We start from the raw sequence: 10,454 nt of genomic DNA, 5'->3' as shown, positions 1-10,454 counted from the left end.
TATATATTTATATATATATATATATATATATATACATATATATATATATATATATACCGTATATATATATATATATATATATATATATATATATATACATACATATATATATATATATATATATATATATATATATATATATATATATATACAGTATATATACACATATACATATGAATATATACACACATATATATATATATATATATATATATATATATATATATATTTATATATATGTATATATATATCAACATATACATATATATATATATATATATATATATATATATATATATATATATATATATATATATATATATACATACATATATATATAAATATTTATATATATATATGTATGTATTTATATATATATATGTGTATGTATGTATGTATGCATATATATATATATATATATATATATATTATATATAAACATATATATTTACATATTATATATATATATATATATATACATATATATATATATATATATAAATTTTCTTTCACACTGTACTGAGCTGTAGCCAATTTCACATAACTGATTACAATAAAATGAGCCTTAAATTTAACAGTATGATTTTAGAAAAAAAAAAATGGGAATTAAATGTAGTATATTTGTAGTAATCAGTAGTGATTGAATATGAAATATTAGACAGACACATGGAAATTAGGTGACAATATACCAAAAATAATCTAGTTGTGAGAATAAATTAGGATTTTGTTTGCGAAAAAAAAAATCAAGCTGAGTTCTGTCCAGTACAGCGAGCTCATTACTCTTGATAAATGTAATGAATCAATAAATAATCAATTTATTTATGTACATAAGACCTTTACCTTAACAAGAGTTGGCTTCCGAGAAGAACGACTTCCAAGATACTTCAAATGAACTATCTTATTATAACACTTCTTTAATATTCCATTTTTCAAACCCGAACCAACATTTTGGATATCTATTAATTACGGTACTCTCTCTCTCTCTCTCTCTCTCTCTCTCTCTCTCTCTCTCTCTCTCTCTCTGGGGGTATCATATCTGTTTTTCAGCCATATGTGTAGTCCTATGGCATTATACATTTTACATACATTATGCAAGCGGCTGAACAACTAAAGAGGACGATTGTAATCTTATCGGTTAATGCGGAGGAAAATAAAATCAAATTTACACATAAAAAGGCCATTTTGAGTTTCAAGTCAAAATAGCTCGAGGGTACATGATATAACATTATTGGTTAAAAAATGTGAAAATATATGAAGGGATATCATAATATCTAAGTAAATCTCTGGCATTCAATTTATAGAATAAAGCAATTACTTAGAAAGACGGCGCTTAGAAAACAATCCCCCCCCCCTCTCTCTCTCTCTCTCTCTCTCTCTCTCTCTCTCTCTCTCTCTCATTTTGAAATGTGATAAATATGGGCGAAACAAGACAAATCTAAGTAGAAAAAACTAGACAATCACATATGAAAGACATCCATGTAGACATATACAAAATGGTAATTTTTGTCTACAAAGAAACGTTAATGGGGAGGAAATTTTAATAAAATTTCCATAAGTTTGCATAAAATCCTTTGTCTGAAAATAAATATTTCACTCATGATATGAAGACCGATGCGTTTGAAAATATATCGTTATTATATAAAAGCATCACCGGAAGTGAATGGGGGGGGGGGGGGTGCTAAGTACATACATACATACATATACCATGGCACTTCCCCCAATTTTGGGGGGGTAGCCGACATCAACAAAGAAACAAAAACAAAAATGGGACCTCTACTCTCTACGTTCCTCCCAGCCTAACAAGGGACTCAACCGAGTTCAGCTGGTACTGCTAGGGTGTCACAGCCCACCCTCCCACATTATCCACCACAGATGAAGCTTCATAATGCTGAATCCCCTACTGGTGGTACCTCCGCGGTCAACTAAGGCATCGGAGGCAGCAGCAGGGCCTACCGGAACTGCGTCACAATCGCTCGCCATTCATTCCTATTTCTAGCACGCTCTCTTGCCTCGCTCACATCTATCTCCTATCACCCAGAGCTTCCTTCACTCCATCCATCCACCCAAACCTTGGCCTTCCTCTAGTACTTCTCCCATCAACTCTTGCACTCATCACCTTCTTTAGCAGACATCCATTTTCCATTCTCTCAACATGGCCAAACCACCTCAACACATTCATATCCACTCTAGCTGTTAACTCATTTCTTACACCCGTTCTCACTCTTACCACTTCGTTCCTAACCCTATCTACTCGAGATACACCAGCCATACTCCTTAGACACTTCATCTCAAACACATTCAATTTCTGTCTCTCCATCACTTTCATTCCCCACAATTCCGATCCATACATCACAGTTGGTACAATCACTTTCTCATATAGAACTCTCTTTACATTCATGCCCAACCCTCTATTTTTTACTACTCCCTTAACTGCCCCCAACACTTTGCAACCTTCATTCACTCTCTGACGTACATCTGCTTCCACTCCACCATTTGCTGCAACAACAGACCCCAAGTACTTAAATTGATCCACCTCCTCAAGTAACTCTCCATTCAACATGACATTCAACCTTGCACCACCTTCCCTTCTCGTACATCTCATAACCTTACTCTTACCCACATTAACTCTCAACTTCCTTCTCTCACACACTCTTCCAAATTCTGTCACTAATCGTCCAAACTTCTCTTCTGTGTCTGCAACCAGTACAGTATCATCCGCAAACAACAACTGATTTACCTCCCATTCATGGTCATTCTCGTCTACCAGTTTTAATCCTCGTCCAAGCACTCGAGCATTCACCTCTCTCACCACTCCATCAACATACAAGTTAAACAACCACGGCGACATCACACATCCCTGTCTCAGCCCCACTCTCACCGGAAACCAATCACTCACTTCATTTCCTATCCTAACACATGCTTTACTACCTTTGTAGAAACTTTTCACTGCTTGCAACAACCTTCCACCAACTCCATATAACCTCATCACATTCCAAGTAAGGGAGCTAAAATACTCGAAGAGATAAGATAATGCCAAAATACCAGAGGATGTAAAGGGATTGAAAGATATAAAAGTTAAGTATAAAACTGATAGAATATGTGATTATTAATAGATTTGAGAGAGAGAGAGAGAGAGAGAGAGAGAGAGAGAGAGAGAGAGAGAGAGAGAGAGAGAGAGAGAGAGAGAGAGAGAATGGATGATTTCCATGAAAACACTCATTTTACGTTTCAAACCTACTGCAGTCCTTTGTTACCGGATCTAAGTAAACAAACTTTCATTATTATCCATTAGTTAATGAGATGGTAATATTTCAATTACACCTTTACAATTCGGTAATAATTTGTACCAAGAGAACCTGTGGATACATCATGAACTTTCCTCAAAGAAATATATTAGGGGAAACCCACTTTAAATTTAATGACGAGATTCGTAGTCGCTGGGCGAGCCATTTTTAAATATAGGTTTTTGGTCTTGTTTTATTAGAGGTACTCATACTTACAAACATAAGAGACTAAATGTACTTTACTACTGTAACTTTCCCTCCTATAACGACAGAGAAAACATTTACCATATCTATTTTATAGGGACATCAAATACCTTTTTTTCCTAAGCAGCCATACACTAAAGCATTTTATTTTAACTAAGATACAAAATCTTTCCTTTGCAGTTTGCTTGCACAGATTGCAACTTATTTCTTTCCCTCAATGACAGAAGAAACATTTAACATATCTATTTTAAAGAGACATCAAATATGCTTATTTTTGTAAGCAGCCATACACTAAAGCATTTTGCACTTCTTACATTTAAAGTCTGCTTACACTAAACCATTTTTTTTTGTTTAGATACAAAATATCGTCATGTAAAATATCCATTCCTTTGTAGTCTGTGTGTACAGTATGCCAGGTAAATGTCAGTATTTCCCATCTCATGACATTCAGACTCCCATCTTTCAACCAGGAAATCTGTCAACAGGATTCTTTATTTCTCGCATTGTTCCCAAATGAAATATGAATCGGCTCTCTCTCTATACTGGTGAACATTTCAAATGTTTCATCATCACAAATACCAAACAAACTCTGATGGAATTCCAGTATCGAATATCCAAATATTGATAAAAAGGGAAAAATGAATACAAAACCATAGCAAGTTCGATAGAGTTCGCAAAACAGGTTTGAAAAAGACACTATTTGATCATATAAAAATGCATTAAATGTCTTATTGATGGAAACCATCATATTTTCTCCTCAAGTCTCAGAGACAAACTAATGAATGACGAGGATTGAAATTATTCTTCCAAACTTATTCAGGAAAGAATCTAAAACCGACTCTGGTTTAAAGTAAAACTATAATTCAAACCGGAAATTGAGTGAATTTAATGACATATCCCAGGGCTGAATGCTAGAAGATCAACAGGTTATTCTAGACTTGAATGCGTCATGGATTTTTCTCTTCTTTAGCTCTTTTTTCATACTGATATAATTATTTACAGTAGAATAGTAGGGTTCAGTATTCATCGTAGATAGACATATGGTATTAAAAGCAATCACTACAATGATCCAATACCATCATTACACTATAAGTACTAGTTCAGAAAAGAATGTCAAATGGAAGAAATTATTGTGAAGACAGAGACCTCAATGTACTAAAAAATCATACCTCAAGTTACCTTTGAGCTTTATTCTTTTTCCTTTCCACCGTTATCTCTACATTAAGGGGTCGGTTGACTGAACTTTATCATCCTCATTTATTTCCTACGCGAATGAGACCTACTAGGCAAGATCAAGTGACACATTATTAGGACCAACCAACCAACTTGGTAAAACACTTTCACTTTGGTAGTTAGTGAAAATAACAGCAGAGTTTGAGCCAAGATAAAGGAGGGGAGTTTCGGATGGCTCATAGGTCTACACCTGCTGAGTCATCAGCTGCCATTGGCTGGTTCCCCCTGGTTAATGCTTGGGTGTGGAGAGGAATTGGACACTTAACGTAAGTATATGTTACTATGAGATTCAGGGCCCCTGTAACACGGTTTTTTCGCAATAACTTTTTTTCTATGAATTTCATAAATATAACGCTTATTCAGAATGCACATTATATCTACACATAAATTTTGACTATATTCTGCATTACGTAGGTTGAATAAATTTGGTACTTTATTAAGTAAAAGTGACGATTTTTGAAGACGGGCCAACTTACTCAGAGAAAAGGTTTCGAACGCACTCGTTGCGTAACTTATGACGGCATTTCTTCTCTCTTTCTCGATCGATGATTGGTTATACGTAACGAAGGCTATACCTCTGCCAACAATAACACAAAAGTGTAAATAAAAGCAAAGCAGTACACCTTTATGAACTCTGAAACCTCTCCACTGAGAATTGTCATAATGAACAAACGAACAAAATATGTTAATAAATACAAAAACACTTCGATTATTTGTCTAACTCCCAAAATAAGTTTCCTAAGAAATTACAGTCTACTTTATAGGTCACAATCAGATTGACAAAGTGTATGGAATAGTTGGTAATTTTCAAAAACGTAGTAGACCAGCTTGATTTGATAACTGCTATATCCAATGTCAAGCAATTTTTATTCATTGTCTATCTACCTACCTATTTACTGTAAAAAAAAAAAAGATAGCCGGTACCGTATTTTCGCTTTAAACCTTCACCAATAATTATCGTCAGAATGATGACTTCATGAGACTCCACCCACTTTGGCCTCGTTATGAATCAGGATAACACTGAAGGCTATCATGGGCATTGTTGGATCAGAAAATTCAAATTCTGGCTATAAAAACTCATTTCTCGAGTAGTTGTAAGAAGTGCTAAATGATCCTCAATGATCCCAGCAGTTGGCCTAAACGTTTAATTCATGCATACTACTGTTGCGGCAGTACTGCTACAGTAGTATTACTACGCTTGCACAGATACCCCACCCACATCTATGAATTGTTCCGCCATTCATAAAGTCTTTGTCATGTTTTTTCACTGTGCAATAAGCCATGGCCTCCTCAGAAATTAAGTTTAACATTAGATGATAGGTTATTTCATTAAGCTGACAAATTATGGCAACTGGGTATGTTATTGCCGACGTTGAAGCTAAAGATAAAGTATGGTATCATTCCTTCATTGCATTATCATCTTTACTACTATTTGTTTTGCTACATGTAGTAAATATTTTAAAGGATAAATTAATTATGTTCACTTTACTTCTATAGATTCCCATTAGATGTACAAGTAGAACTCCTAAAACTATTCATGATTTATTTACAAAATGCAGTCATGCCCAAAACATAGCCAGCACGTTCGTACGGCCTAAGAAGAAGAAAAAAAAATTATATCGGATGATCCGTTGGTCTGATGGAGATTTTAGCACAAAAATCTTATTCTAACAAAAAAAGTTATATAAAGACTGTTTACATACAAAATCTCTCTCTCTCTCTCTCTCTCTCTCTCTCTCTCTCTCTCTCTCTCTCTCTCTCTCTCTCTTGGTGGCATAGTGAATAGTTAATGGAAATGTTCAAAAGCCTGAATGACATTACAAGTATTATAATCATGTTACGCTAAATACAAATCAGACCATAAACATTGGATTTAAACTAGAAACTGAATAATTACCTATTCAGGCTATAATAGATATGGCCAAGGGCTTTCTCATGACTGTATAAAGTTGCAAGTCGTAAGACAAATGCAGGTTTGCAACCACGGGGGCAATTCCAAATCCTGTTAGCCATTCTTGACTGTTATGGGTTTCAGAGCAGATGGAAGAAGGTGAATGGGTGTCTGGTGGATGGGCGGGACAAAATTTTGTCCAAAGGTGTTTACATTGCTTACGTAATGAATGTTTTCGACTCTTGGCTCGGTATCACTGGCCATGGCGTCGGCTGGATCATTTTTACTCTATAAAAATTAAAACCATCAGGTTTAGGTTATTGATAATGCTGACAAAATTTGTGTGTGGTTTTAAAATATACATATGTCAACTTTCAGCTACACCCGATGCTTTGATAAGGAGCAGTCCAAAAAACCGTGTTACAGAGGCCCTGAATCTCATAGTAGGTCCCTTTGCGATAGTATAATGACTTGTCCTGAGCTTCTGCCGTTCAAGAGCAAACTTTCAACTTAATTCCTATGATTTAGGATTATGGTAGCCTACGGAAAACGTCCCTGCCTGACGATCTGTTGGACAGAGATTCGAGATCCGTTCAAGCTCGGTAATTTCTTGTGGTGTCTTCAACCTCACCATATTTGTGAGCTATGGATAGTGGGTTTGGGGGAGCTTATAGGTCTACCTGCTGATTCATCAGCAGTTATTATCTGGCCCTCCCTGGTTCTAGCTTAATCGCCGATCTTATGCAGGCCTATACATATGCTGTCTCTAGGGCATTGCCCTGCAAGGGATTTATCACTGTCTCTTGCCTCTGCCATTCATAAGCGACCTTTAAATCTGTGACAAGTACTAAAAACACTACGTGAGAGTAAAAAGTTGAATTGAAAAGCAACAGCAAACCCCATTATAAAAGCCTTACGAAATAATTGGGATGAAAAACTAAGGCATTGTTGTTCTTACCGTATAATTTGATGACTCCTTCCGTTTCACCGCGTGAATTTTTGGCAACACATCTGTAAGATCCGTAGTCCTCGTTTTTCCGGAGACTTTTCACAGTGAGCTTCATATGTGTACGATAAGGAACGTCCCCTGTCTGTGGATATCATCATCATTATTATTATTATCATTACCTATAGTTATCATCATAATGTTTATGGGTCAAGCTACAAACGTTGCTGGAAAGGCAGAATGCTACAAGTTCTAAGGTTCCAATTTGGGAAGATTGAACAATAAACACTAGACTGCATAAAAGAATAAGAAATAAAATCAAACAAATAACTAAGTAACATAAATAATATAAAATGATAATCTATGAGACGTTACTTATGTTAACCTGCGCCCCCTCCCCCCAAAAAAAAAATTGTATGAAGTTTGAACTTCTGAAATTTCATTGGTTCTATTATATAATTAGAAAGGTCATTCTTCAGTTTGACCCTAGCAGAAATACTACTTCTAGGATACTTAGTGTAAATGGAAGGCTTGGAATTAACTACATATCTAATAATACATGGTGGATGGTATGGTCTGGGAATGTGAAAGATTATTAAAATTATAGCTAATCCAACGGCTGTGCCAGATATCAATATATGGATCAGGGTTAAGGAATTTCATAGACATCAAGTTCTTGTAAAACAATTTCAGATATGAGTCAGCTGCTAAAGACAGTGCTGGAAAATAATATTCAAAACAGGGAAAATTAAAGAATTTGAAATTTTTCTCAGAGATGATTGGTCTCTAAAGACCTGGAAAGACTTTTTCAATACTGTATACTGATTTTTGTGAAACTGAAGAAGACACATGATAGGTTTTTTAAAGTGAAATTGCGATCTAGTATGATACCCAGAATTTCAATAAAAAATAATACCTCGGTATACGAGTAACTTGGAATACGAGCAATCCGTATTTGAGCATGAAATTTCAAATAGCTATACAAGCCAAATTTTTCCCTCATTAAGCTCATTTTTGGTAGACAAATATTGTAAGAACGAGACTATCGTGCGATGACCAGAATTTATCTGGTGTAATGGAATACTGTAAAATATGCAATCACAGTTTTTAAACTACTTGTATGGGTCCATAGTAATATTCATATTTTCTTATTATCATTTCCTTATAGGGTAGAGGACAGATCGAAGCCATTAGGCATTTTGTAGAAGGGTCAATGGTCAAAAACTTGTGAAGAAACAAAATGAAAAATAATATTTTTATTGTAATTAGGATTCGAATTAAAAAAAAATCCTGTCTGTACTGGTAGGATAACTATGAGTTACTTACATACAGTACTACTGTACATATCAAGCTAGCTAGCAAGACCAGCTTTAACATGTGCCATAGCAGCCCATCGGATGAGCCCACTAACAATCATGACTATTGCATTTGCTATAAGCGTTCCAAAGGGCAACAACCTCCCAGGGCGGCATTTATCCCGCCATCCATTACCACAGCAACAACAAATGGAGCCGTTTCTAGTCCACTGCAAGACAAAGGCCTCAGATATATCCTTAGTCATGTCTAGGGTTTGGCTATTTTCATCACCACGCTGGCCACAGCAGATTGGTGATGGTATGAGACTTTAGTCTGATTTTTCACAGCAAACCAAACTAGTATGAGTGGCCCTGACTAGTACAGCTTAGCTGATCATAGAGATACACAAATCCTTTTACCACGTTACTGTTTCCCCCAATCAGAATATATTATCTCTTGCATGAGAAATGATGCGGACGTTTTTCACGATTTCACATCAGACCAGGGAGAGTGTTATCATGAATAGTAGACTTTTTCATCTCATCTCCATGCAGTTGTTTTTCACAGTGTTATTTTTATATTTCATTGTGAATCACTAATTTGTATTCACTTTTGATGTTACGGGTTGTAAATTGTTCAAATATTACCATTACAAATCTTTTAAAATAAGTGTATATGTGTATTTATGAATTAGTGGAATGCACCAAGTGATATAACTTTATCACTTATTGGAAATCTTTTTTTATTTACGAAAATTTTGGATTACTAGCTTTCTCCGGGAGTGGATTAAACTCGTATACCGAGGTACTATTTAATATAAACTTTTTGTTTCCGTCAATCACAAAGAGAAAGTAATAATTATGAAGACGTTACTTGATGTTCATTTTCAAACTGAATATCATTAGTAGCAAGTGCAGTTCTAACGAATAATTTATTCATAGTTCTACTGATATAGCATGAAGATTTAAATATTTGTTGAATATTAATAATACACAGTTCACTAATAGATCAGAGGGGAATCGTAGTTACATTGATATAAATTCAACAGTAAAGCTTTAAGTATCACACTTAGAGGGATAATTTCATTTAGAAATGAAAGACCCCTTAAGACAGTATTTTGCATTAATCTAGCCAAGGTCATAAAAGAAGTAAATTTATTTTTGTATCATTCAAGTATAATTAGGACTTGCTCTTATTCACAATGAATAACATAAAAATGCACATGTAAATAAACATATAATAAGGAATATTACAAAGGTCTAATATAAATCAATATGATTACAGCTGTTACTTGATTGAAAGATTCAAAGAACAATATAAAGTAATGTCTCTCACCCTTTCGCTGATGTGGTATTTACGCCCTTGATGCAACATAACACCTTCTCCTAAAGTCCAGTAAGTCAAGGCTGGGGGGTGAGCCTCGATGGTGCATTCAAGTGTGATACTATATCCTAGAGGCGCTCCTACGAGTTGATGTGGGATGCTCATCATAGGAGGAACTGAAAGAAAGAAACATATATTAACAGAATAAATAAAAAACTAGGTTGTTTTAAACAGAGAAAAGGACAATTAAGACTGTTTTAATCATAGAAAAGGACAA

The 10,454-nt window shown here is 34.8% G+C and overlaps 1 pseudogene; it reads right to left on the bottom strand.

The window, feature by feature from the left end:
• Positions 1-10,454, bottom strand: part of LOC137628651 (lachesin-like) — a 912,210-nt pseudogene that overhangs the window by 18,628 nt on the left and 883,128 nt on the right.

This window comes from Palaemon carinicauda, chromosome 2, assembly GCF_036898095.1.
Source record: "Palaemon carinicauda isolate YSFRI2023 chromosome 2, ASM3689809v2, whole genome shotgun sequence".
Lineage (NCBI taxonomy): Eukaryota > Metazoa > Arthropoda > Malacostraca > Decapoda > Palaemonidae > Palaemon > Palaemon carinicauda.
This window is presented reverse-complemented; position numbering and strand designations above follow the sequence as displayed.